Below are 12,176 nucleotides of genomic sequence, written 5' to 3'. Positions count from 1 at the left end.
AGGCAGGATTCGAACCCCCAACCCCAGAGGATGAGGAAGGTGTGCTAACCACTAAGCCACCGTGCCTCCCCCACAATAACATACTTAACATTTGCAATAACATACATAAAATTTCATAACATACTTTCATATTTTCTACATCCATTTTTTGCACATCCCTTGCTTGCTTTGTACATCCATTTTTTTGGACATTCCTGTACATATGTTTCTTATTTCTTATTATTTCTGATTTGTAATTTAGTATTTAAATGTACATTCTAAAGAGGAGTAGGCCATGTTCACTGTGAATTATATACTGTATATAACTGTGTATGTGACAAATAAAAATCTTGATTCTCGAATAAAACATACATAAGGAAGTAAACAAGGAATAAACCACTTAGGAGCATGCTGTTACAGGAAAATAATCAAAGTCAGGGTAGTGTGATGCAGGGCCATGCAACGCGGAGTTACTGTTACCCTCTCGAAGTTGATTCTTTTCCTATAACAGCGTGTCCAGAGATGTTTTATTGATTCCTCTTATACCACAACAATTTACTAAATGATTAAGAGTTCAAAGGTAGCGTGGTCTAAAGCTGGCTTTAAAACATATGGTATTCAGACCAATTTTGGTATCGCAGGCACAATCACACATCGCAAAGGATCATCTTTGGTCATGAGTTGAGATCGGTGGGCTTAGAACGTATAATGTGACCAGTTCACTGGTGGACAATTTCGTGCAGCTGTGGCTGAAGACAGTTCTGGCAGTGTCAGAAAAGTTCGCTTAAAATGTCAGTATGAGTGCTGCTATGACACTCATCACCAATAGGAAGATGGCATGTAATTACACAAAATTCATGAGACAGTTACAAACACGGTAGTGGTGATGGCGAAATGTAAACAAAACATATTGGATTTACAAGAAGAGCAGTTTGTTGAATTGCAGCAGACAGAATTTTCTATAATGTCCCATCACAGTTATATCATGACAGGACAAAAAGGACGTGACATGGAAAGAAACAAAGGATTATTGCAGCTTCCAGGTGTGCAGCTAGCTCATTAGCATGCAAGCGATCTCTTCATAGAGTTTATTTACTATTATGACAACGTGAAACTATTTTATGCTTTCCAGTTGAAGAGCTACAATTATTCATTTTATACTATAGCAACTTGCTGAACAATGAACAATGCTTCTTGCTTTTTACTGTCTATAGTTACATTTAATGTTGTGGAACATCTGCAAGACAATTTTCCTGTTGTTATTTACGTTATTCAATAAAAACAAAACAAACAAACAAACAAACAAAAACACACAAAAAAAACCACTGGTCATGTTACCGAGAAACCGGAAAGCGCAAAATCCTCTTCCCTGAAGCCTACCTGTGGTTGAAAAGTAGCCAGCACTATTGTCTGATCCATGCTGTTATAGAAAATTAACCAATCAGATTTGGAACTTTAACAGTACTGTGGTATAATGAGCAAAAAAAAGTGTAATGCATATTTCTCTGGAAACATTTTGTATTATGCTTAATTTTTACTACATACTCTTTTGTTTCTGAAGTACACTACAGCTGCTTCTTCATATATATGTATCTAAATAAATAAAATGGTCTTGTGGTTCTTGAAACATTTTCCCAAACCATTGGGACTCATGGCACCAGAGTGACAAAAATTTTTAGCTTGTAAATTATAAAGTCAATGTGGTATAGCCTATTCATGCTGTCTGCCAACACTGGTAATTAAATTGTCTCCTCTGCTTTATTTTTTATTACATCCCTAAGGGAGCATCTGACAACACTGGAAAAGGAGGAAGTCCCACACATCAAGCGCAACATCTGGAAATGTTTACGGTGATCAAAGTGACACATTAAAAATAGTGAATTGCTTCAGAATGAGAAGATACACTTCAGTCATTGCAACCAAATGCTCATCTTTCCAGGTGCTGAGCTTCTCGCTGGGTGGCCCAGGTAGGATAGGCCACCATGGAGAAGGCCGCTCAAGAGTGGGAGTGTGTGGAGGAGGGCTGTGATGGAGGAGTGAGAGAGAGAGCAAACACACAGGCGTTGAATGTCATCGAGCAGTATCATATGGACCCAGTACTCTGGTCAATGTAGGTGAGGAGAGCATCAGGTAAACATTTCTCCTTTTGTGGTGTGTTGAAGCCAATAAAGTTGCAACTGTGAGTTCAGTGACACGTCAAGAGGGTCATTTTTGACATACGATTATTTCTTTTTCCTCTTCTGTTTTCCTTTTTATATGAGCAAGTAAAGGGATGTTAAATATTACTGATAATATTATTATATTGCATGGTTCTCAATGTCCATAGTACACTGGAGAGTTTATTCTGTCCTGTCAGTGTTTTGTCACATTGCTTACATTATAATTATGATTAACTAAGCACTCAAGTACTACAGTCATCAGAGAATTTTACACACACACACACACACACACACACACACACACACACTCACTGTCTTACTATACTACTTATTCATGTCAGGATGTTCCACTGACATAATTATTAATGCAGTGAATTATGCGTTATGTATAAATATAAAAAACAGAAAAATAAATATAAATAAAAAACAGAAAAAAGAAAATATTCCTATACTTGTTGGAATGTCTGGTGCTCAAAACAGAACTGTACACACAAACCCACTCACACAGACACACAGACACACACACACACACACTCACACACACACACACACCCACCAACGTTAGTTTACAGCCTCAAGCCGTCTTTCTTATATAGCAGCAGCGTGTTTAAACCACTAAAACACTTCCATAGCCATAAAAGAGCCAAGTTATTGGTCTGTGGTGGAACTAAAAAAGTGGCCCACTGACACCATCTGTGTGCCAGAACTGTCTCTCTACTGCAGTTGCTGGGCACAATCACATGAAAGCTTTTCTATTCCATGGTCCATTCTTTTATTTTTTTTATTGTTATATCTCATTTGTTAAGCCACCAAATGCAGATATTACGCATTATTCATACTGCATACGATTCAGCTTCAGTACATTTTCTCTTGATATTGCATGTTTGTTCTTGATACTGGTGGTGAAGCTGTTAACTCATTCCTGAAGTGTTCCTAGAGACGCCAGATGATCTTGATTATGTGCAACTGTCTCAGTTATTTTGTCATTTTTTTTAACTTAACACTGACCTTATCAGTGCTCCAACTGAAGGCTAGATAAAGGACAGGACTGTACAGTGTGGGTCATTACCAGAGCAGGTTTTATTTTTTCTGATGCACATAAAGATGTATTTGGATCTACGATGTATTATATGCCTTACACGGTTTAAAACAACATGGAGTGTAGCTCATGGATCTGTACCAAAAATTAGGTTGGGGGGTTGGCGTGTAGTATGCAAAATTATTTTTACAACCATTCATCCATCCATTCATCCATCCATCCATCCATCCATTTTCCATCCTACACAGTGTCGTGGGGAGCCTGGAGTCTAACCTAGGGAACTCGGGGCACAAGATGGGGAAACCCTTGAAGCACAGAGGAAACCCTTAGGAAACCCCTGAAGCACAGAGGGTTGAGGCAGGATTAGAATCCCAACCCTAGAGGTGTGTGGCAAACATGATTATTTTGACATATAAAAACAAAAAAATCGCATGTGTAGTCACACCTGTTACTGTGAAAACCACTAAATTTGTTCTGGTGCCATCAGAAGTGACATTTCAATTCCAGGTTATAACACTACAAAATGTGGAAAAAGTTAAGGGGGGGGGGGGGATGAATACGTACACAATATTTACACAAGACACAACAAAGCTATGCCATTATCCTTTTAATGATGTTTCCAGATTTAATTACATTTTCCAGTATTTCTTAAATACTTCTTTTTAGTCAGTTTTTAGTTATTTTTGAGAAGATCATTTTCCTGAGGAAGTAGCACAGTCTGAAGTGCTAATCATTCCAGAAAGACTAACGGCTGCATGCTGTTCTGTTTTCATTTGCATGTTATTTGCATGTAGTGGATGAGTAAGTTATGAATGTTTGGTGTAAGAAAATGATGTGCTTTGAAGCACAATATAATAATTGTAATAGTTTAAGTGTGACAAGTCTTGTCCCCTTTCCCTGTTTCCGTTCCATAATAATCAGCAGGAAATCTTAAGTGCTTGTGGAGCTTCAATTTATTTGAAAAAAGGTGGCAGTGTAATAGCTTTATAAAAGCTCTTTTCTTTTTATCTCTGGCATATTTGCCTGGCAGTGCTTCCAAAAGGGCTGAGGCTCTTTTCAAAAGCAGCAGTGAATATTGATTTAATGTGATGAATATGACTTTAAGAACATTCGGCAAAAAAAGTCATATTTTGCTGCATGAAGCACTGCTGAAAAAAAATTAACCAACATAGCTAACATTAGAATGTCTTACCATGATAAATTAGCTGACCAAATCATTCAACAAATAATGAGGGGGTGAGAGGTTTGACACTTGACAGATACCATACTGGGAGTGTGAAGTCTAACACATGCTTCCTCCAAGACACCACCGTGTCTTTTCCAACTTCTACTTACAGTATGCTATTGCTACAATCGACTAAAGATCATTAGTGAGCATTTCCAAGTAGGAAGAAAGAAAGAAAACACCTCCTCAATGCGGAATTCCTACTCTGCGACTCAGGAAAGTCTCCGAACTCAGCAAGTGACAACAAATCAACATGGCTGCTCACAGCATCAGTAGTAAACAATGTAGGACCTCTCTTACCTTTGAATGCTGTATATATGAGTATTTGCTTTTGAGCAATCAATCTACAGACACATTCGCTTATTAAATCTATATCACAGATCTATATCACAGTTTGCTGTTTTGATGAGGAACATATACATAACTTATTCTAGCTAGCTGGCGTACATGGTTTTCTACCACTTTGTAGCTTGAACACACAGAGGTTGAAAATGCAGTCATTCCAAACTTTCACTTCCCATTTCAGAGGTAAGTGCAAATGCAGAAATTGTCCCCAGGCACTTAAACACACTTGGAGGAAAGTGCTAACTGCATTCTTCGGCATTCATGAGCTCACAGAGGACCACAATTAACTAGCATTGCTCTGACTGAAAGAGAAGAGAGTAATATGATCCCTCCCATCCTGAGATCATGGACAATTTTGCTCTTCTGGACTCCCTGCCACAGATATGGCATTGCTGGGTTTTGAACTCTCAAATTCCCAACAGTCGGGCAAACGCTTTTCTGTAGCACCACTTGAGAGCCTGAAAGCATTACTTGCCTACACAACCATTTCATAGGCCCACATTTATCGAACAACATACAATACACTGAGGTGTGAACGAGCTTGTAATGGACTTGTGTCCCATTCAGAATGTAGATCCACCATAACTCTGACCAGAATAATGCAGTTACTAAAGATGGATGCATTTTATAGTGACAACAGGGCTACAGACAGATACTGGAGTGTAAAGGTGTTAATGCAAGATTCGAACATATTGTATTACAAAGGCAGTTCCAGTTTACTTACAGATTAAGAGCTGAATCATATTTCTGTGAGCATGTCAGGGCGTCATGCTTGTACGCTTACATAAGGTGAAGTCTTCATACTTGCACGTAACGTGGCCATTTCCAGTAGGGCTTGGTGTCGCAGTATCTGCACCAGAATTGACAGAAAAAGAGACAGCGAGAAAGCCTCGGAAACCAAAAACAAAGGAGAGTTCTGTGTTTCACTGTAGGAATAGTAAATAGAATGCAACATGGGTCGAGCTTTGTTTTGTAAAGTGCTGGGTGAGAAAAAGACACCTTGTGTGATCAATTAAAAACCAAGTCAATTCTCACTAAAAGCATTTCTGAAATGTTTTCACTCACCTGTATTGAAGTACTCAATATAATTTGTGTTTAAATCCATAGTTCCAGTAATCACACAATGTTAAGCATTAGATTTTTTCCCCCGAGTTGCTGTGGTTCACATTACCTAAATTGTGTCTTTATTAGGAGTGTGTTAGAAGAAAAGTAAAGTGTGTGTTCTTAATGGATTAAATTGGGCATTATATTGAGCAAGAGCCGGTATAAAGCCTTGCACCTTATATCCCACTATATATACTATGTACACAATGTCATGATTGCAGTATTGTGTAAACGAATCCATTATGAAACGGTGTGATCATATCACTATGTGTAATGTAAATATGAAACATGGGGATGGGGGAGGGGGTGTATTAAAGACTCTAGCCTAGGAAACTTATGGAGTTGCTCTGAACTGATATTTTTTACAAAGCTTTTTTCATCAGTTTCTACCTCAAACTATTATCTAATAGTATATGAGATCTTTAATGGACTCCACTTTCAAAAAGTGGTATGTGGAGCACAAGAACGTCTCCAGCCTAGGATATGACAAAGGACAATTTTGTTGTTTACACTTTATTATTCACAGTTGTATTGTTTACACTTGAACAATCTGAACAATTACACATTGAAAAAACATTTGTCTGAAAGCTTTAAGAAAACCTGCAGAAGAAATATCACCAGGTATTATCACAAAATTTCCAGGTATGCAACTGAATACACATCCTTGTCAACCAATCAATATTTGCATGAAGGCCTGCTGACAACACAAATAACGCCACAGCACCATAGATAGGCATGAAACACAAATATGCAAATACATATTAATGCAGAAGTATAAACTAGGCCTACGTATCGACCTATAATACTCAATACTTAAATGAAAGTTTCGTTTAATCACACAGAGGGTTGGTTGAGATGTAGCCTGAGAATGTCATCTTAGTGTCTTAGTGGGAAGACTTTTATTAGGCACGTCTCAAGAACCGGTCTGTTTTCAATGTGTGCTTCTCCCAGGACAGAGTCAACTAACCAGACTTACAGAAGAGATGTTTACATAGTACACAATGCCACATGGAGACCACAGAATGTCTTCATCAGTGAGAAAAAGACACATGGCACTTCTAAACCAACATAGTGATGGCATGTCGATGAATCAGGTTGTGTCTTACGCAACTTCCCATTGACTCAGTTCAGTAGGATAGTTCAGTCAAATATAGAACTGCCTGGAAAAATGATTCGTCTACACTGTGATCATCCGGAAGAATGATCTAGCTTAAACTTCATGAGGCTTCTTACCTCAAACAATGTGCTCTGTAGGCAAGCGCTTTAATCACTCTTCCAGAAAGAAGGGGGGAAAAACAATGTGAGAGTGGGAGTGCAATATTTAGATTTAAAAAATGGATCCAAGCTTGTGCTGTATAAGTAATGGAAATATCTGTAGTGTGAATTCTGAGAGGCTGCTCAAATCTGTGGTATCCAACCTGGCGGGAGGAACATCATCTTACACGTGTGTTTCTGTCAGAGCACTTCACCCTGCTGGAGCACAGGCACAAATGGAGGACAGGATTCAGAGATGACTAAACATTGAAGCATTAAAACTCCATCCAGATATTTGCCCTACGGGTGATTCCATGATTAGGTGATTGGGTGATCCCATCATTTTTACACACTGATTATAAGAAAGCACACATTTAACTATTCAAATTTGTTTTGACCCATCTTAAAGAACTATCTAATTTTTACAAGGTTTCATTGTTAATATTGGCTGTATTTTACTCTTGAAATGAAGGAAGCAGGGGCTATTTATACATAGAATAGGCAAATACACAAAATAAAGTTACCTAACACACATGAGGATTTTAAAACATGTTAATGATTTACTTAAAATATTTTTTACAATAATTTGAGAAACAGGATGTTCAAAGTGGCTTTGTCAATCGATGTCACAATATCACGCGTAATGAGGAAACGTACTTTTCTTCTTCCCATGGTCTTCAGGAAATTCAGATAATGTTCCTTCCTGAACATGGGTTCAGGTAACAGGGTGAGGGAAAGTTTTTCACAACCTGTAATGGCCATTAACAAGGATGTCTCAAGCATGAGATGTTAAATAGATTTGCACATTAATTCCAAAAATATTTGAATGATTTAATGACATTTCAAGATAAAGTGCAGTTATAGAGGGCTGGAACAGGCAAAAGAAAAAGTACATGTTTTCTTAGTGTATAGACAGGCTTTTATTAAAGTTTTAAGTTATTTATCTGAAATATGCACACAGCTTGTTGCAAAGGACACTTTACCAATGTTTAAAATGTCTTTTTTGTCTTTGCTTTATATACATGTTTTACATCTTTGGAAATGTAATATCAGTGGAGCACAAATAACATCCAATGTACTAAATAAATGTACAGTAGATTGGCTAGGTATTAGATACACTAGGTAGTATTATAGCCTTGATAAGTCTATTCAAAACCAGGCATACTTACTGAAAGTCCAGTGTCGCCTCAGTCTCTGTTTATACAAGCACATCTGCACTGCACATGTACAATACATCGGATTCCTCGTTACATCTAACCATAACGACTACATTAGACCTCACGTTCCTCACCTATCTTGGGGAAGTTTTATAAAAAAACAAAGAAGGACGAAAAGTCTCCAGAGAGATCAAGAATGGATCAAGAGGTCTCCTTTGCAGTATGGAAAAAAAAGGTAGTTGAAACTATCACTCTATTAGCTTTGCAGCTTTCGCTCTGCTTCTTATTTACCCACCAACTTCTTCAAGTGACTTCCAGATGGGACTGCTCCAACAAGGATGGAGTTACACTAAACCAAAGGCTGTGTTTAAAGAGAAGCCATGTGAAATGTTGCTAATTTAACTCATCTGTTGCTACGAGATGCCTACAAGATTTCCAGGCAAACTCCTGAATTTCTTCTCCATGGAAATTCCCATTGTCGGGGACGACAAAAAAAAAAAAAAAAAAAAACCCAGGTATTTAGATTACAAAAATAAACAAACATGTTTGGACGTATCCTGGGAAAGTGCTCAACCCCTCACAAGCAGCTCTAATGTCATACCTTAAATGTAAGATGAAAGAAAATCCGCGTTTACCCACTACTGGCAGACATATCATTTATTACAATATTATGCAAGGTCAAAGCACTTAGAACATAATGGCTGTTGCTCCCTTTCTAGTCTGTCTTTAAGGTGCCATGCGCAAAACGGCATCTTTCCATAATTACAGAACTGGAGCCAAGCTTTCATAAGCCTTGCGTGTATGTATCTTGAGAGTGCTTAATCCGTTAGTCTTAAAATAATCTCCTGACAGGAGAGTCTGGAGCAAATGGAGCTAAATGAGTACTAGTATAGTTTCATGTGAAGCCCTAGCTGCAGGCATCAATTTGCAGTTTTGCAGACATGTGACACATTTGTAGTGGTGTGGTTGGGATGGCAGAGGGTTGCTAGAAATTACCAACAGTCAGTTGATGCAGCTGATAAAGTCAGATAGTCCTTGAGATATAATTAGTGGCCATGTGCTGTTAATGTGAGGAGGAACCACTGCATTTGGTCAACTTCCATGGAAAAAGTTACAAAGGCTGGTTCTACTCTTCTGCTCCTCTAAGCAGCAATCCTAGCAAATCCACCCCTGGAGACATAAACAGTGCTGAATGATTTGACAATTTTCACAAACAAAAACAGAGTTCTCTTTCCGTGCTCATATTATTCCAACGTGCACATAATTACACCTTTCAGCCTTCTTTGTATCCCCTATTTTATGAGTGCACTATAAAGAACAGACTCCAGTAGAAATAAAGTCCTGCAGACTTTACTGTACGGTGTCTGGCAGGAAGTGGAGGATCTCTGGTGCACTCAAGATAACTGCAGATAACCTGCAGGCAGTGGGAGTTACCCAGGCCAGAGTTGGAGTTTGAGAGCAAGATTTTTTTTCTCATAAACCTTGTTCTCAAAGAAAAAATGCAGTCTCAGAGGCTGACAAGCCCAACAGATACACTGCTGATCTTCTGCCAAAGTGCAATGAAAAATCGGACTTTCACATTTTTCACTGCATCAAACTGTGAGAGCCTTTATATCAGATCAAATACTCAGTCTTATAAAATGCTCAATTAAATGTGAAAGCCTGTCTTACCATTGCTGTATAACTGTATATTTTTGTCTCACTTAACTGCATAAATATCTGTTGTCATATACTCCAGCAAAAAAGATATTTTCAGTTACTCACATTAAGTGTGCTGTTTTTGAAACTTTTGATTAGATTCATGCAATATTCAAACACAAGAAAGGACTAAAATATACTGAAACATGCGGTTATAGGAAAATAATCAACAGTGAGGTATTGTAATGTGGCCTGACACAAAGTGACAAAGCCATTACAGCAATTTGCTAACAACTACATTTAAAATGTTTTTTTTTACTTAATTTAATTGTAAAAATCAATAGCTGAAACATCATATATTTAACCACTTATAGTTACATTTAAAGCTGTATAACATCTGCAACACAGTTTAGTTCCTGTTATCACTTAGCAGATGTAAACAGTAGCCTCTTTTTACTCTTTTTTCTCACTTTTGAAGAAAAAACACATAGAAACTTTGTTCTGAAGACTGAAAATGTACTGACACTGGAGACTCCTTCCATAAATGTTAAATAAACAAATTCTTACAGAAAACATCACTATATCAATGATTACTGTATACATCCATCCATTTCTCATACCACTTAACCTACAGTACACAGGGTCATGGGGGAGCCTGGAGTATATCCCAGGGAGCTCGGGCAACAAGGCAGGGGACACCCTCAACAGGGTGCCAACCCATCCCAGGGCACAATCGCACACATATTCACACACTATGGACAATTTGGAAACACCTCTCAGCCTTCAACGCATGTTTTTGGACTGGGGAGGAAATTGGAGTACCTGAAGGAAACCCCCAAAGCACGGGGAGAACATGCAAACTCCGTGCACAAAAGCGCTATTCAAGCCCCCCACCCCGGAGGTGCGAGGCAAACATTCTAACCACTAAGCCACAGTGATGATTATACATGTTTTTTAATTTGTACAGGTTGATTAATTTGTACAATAATTGATTATTGTAGAGCATCCACCATACAGGTCATTACTTTAGAAACAACAACATATTAATAAAATGAATCAATACCTTCTGACCAATCAGAATTGAGAATTCATAACATGCAATATGATACACACTGAAGTATCATCTAGCCCACTAAAAGGCTCTTTGTTTCATCTCACTGGCAAAACACTCAACGGTTCTATGTAGAACCCTACAACAGAGGGATTCACTTTCAAAGAGTTTTCTTTAAGGGTTCTTCAGAAGGTTAAGGGCTAACATTCTAAAAAAAATATTAATTGTGATCTAGCTTCCTAAAACGTTTTATTGGAAGGTTCCATCTGTAACCATTTGAAGCCATCTGAGGAACCCTTAAGGAACAATTTTATAAGAGTATACCAATAGTTATCTTTATCTATTAATTTAAAAAAAAGATTGAGTCACTTAACTGAATGCAGCAGTTAAAAATGATTAACTTCTTGAAGCGAGTTTAAATGACGTCAAACAACAAAGAGTCTAATGAGGAGAAAAAATGTAACAGTAAGCAGAGGAGATAAGCCAAATATCTGAGGATATTTATGACCAAGATATAAGCTTTCCTCTCATAAATCAGGCCAGCAAGATGTTTGGCTAGCATGAGGGATGTTATGACAAGTTGCAGACCATAGGGTCATACTCTGTCTACATGAGAAGACACAGTGTGACAAGGTCTTCTGAGGTCAAACATAGAACTTTTGCCCCCCAAATGCCCCCACAACCCCAAGTGGATTACTTGCACATTTGTTCAAACTTTTGACACACAGCCATTTTGGACCTTTGCTGTCAGTTTTGAGCACTATGGGCCCACTTGTGAAATAGTGCATATGCTCCAATTTCCAGGGAGTGGAAGCCTGTTGCAGGTGTTTCGTTTTAAGAGTCTGTTCAGGATGTGAGACAATCCTGTCTTATAAAAAGTCAAAGGGATTTTACTTTCTCACAAAGAGAAGAATGCCCCCCGAGCCTCCCTTTATACCTCACAGGAAGATGATTCGAGTTGCACTGTTTGTGTGAGTATTTATTTGCTCGCTCACAGTCTGTTTGCATGTCAGATGAGCGGGCCATGCGTGTGAGTGCAAAGTTCCCGCTATGAACAAGCTTTTGTTCCCAGATCTCTAAATGAACAGGACTTCTTTTAATGCAAACCCACCATAGATGATGCTACTGACACGCAAAGGGACCTTTGTGTTTGAATGAAAAGTACTAGGAAAGGTCAGGGTCATTACCAGTGAAGCAGAAATCATTTTCCATGTCCCCGCTGGAA

The sequence above is a fragment of the Ictalurus furcatus genome, chromosome 17, assembly GCF_023375685.1.
Source record: "Ictalurus furcatus strain D&B chromosome 17, Billie_1.0, whole genome shotgun sequence".
NCBI classification, from domain to species: Eukaryota; Metazoa; Chordata; class Actinopteri; order Siluriformes; family Ictaluridae; genus Ictalurus; species Ictalurus furcatus.
This window is presented reverse-complemented; position numbering follows the sequence as displayed.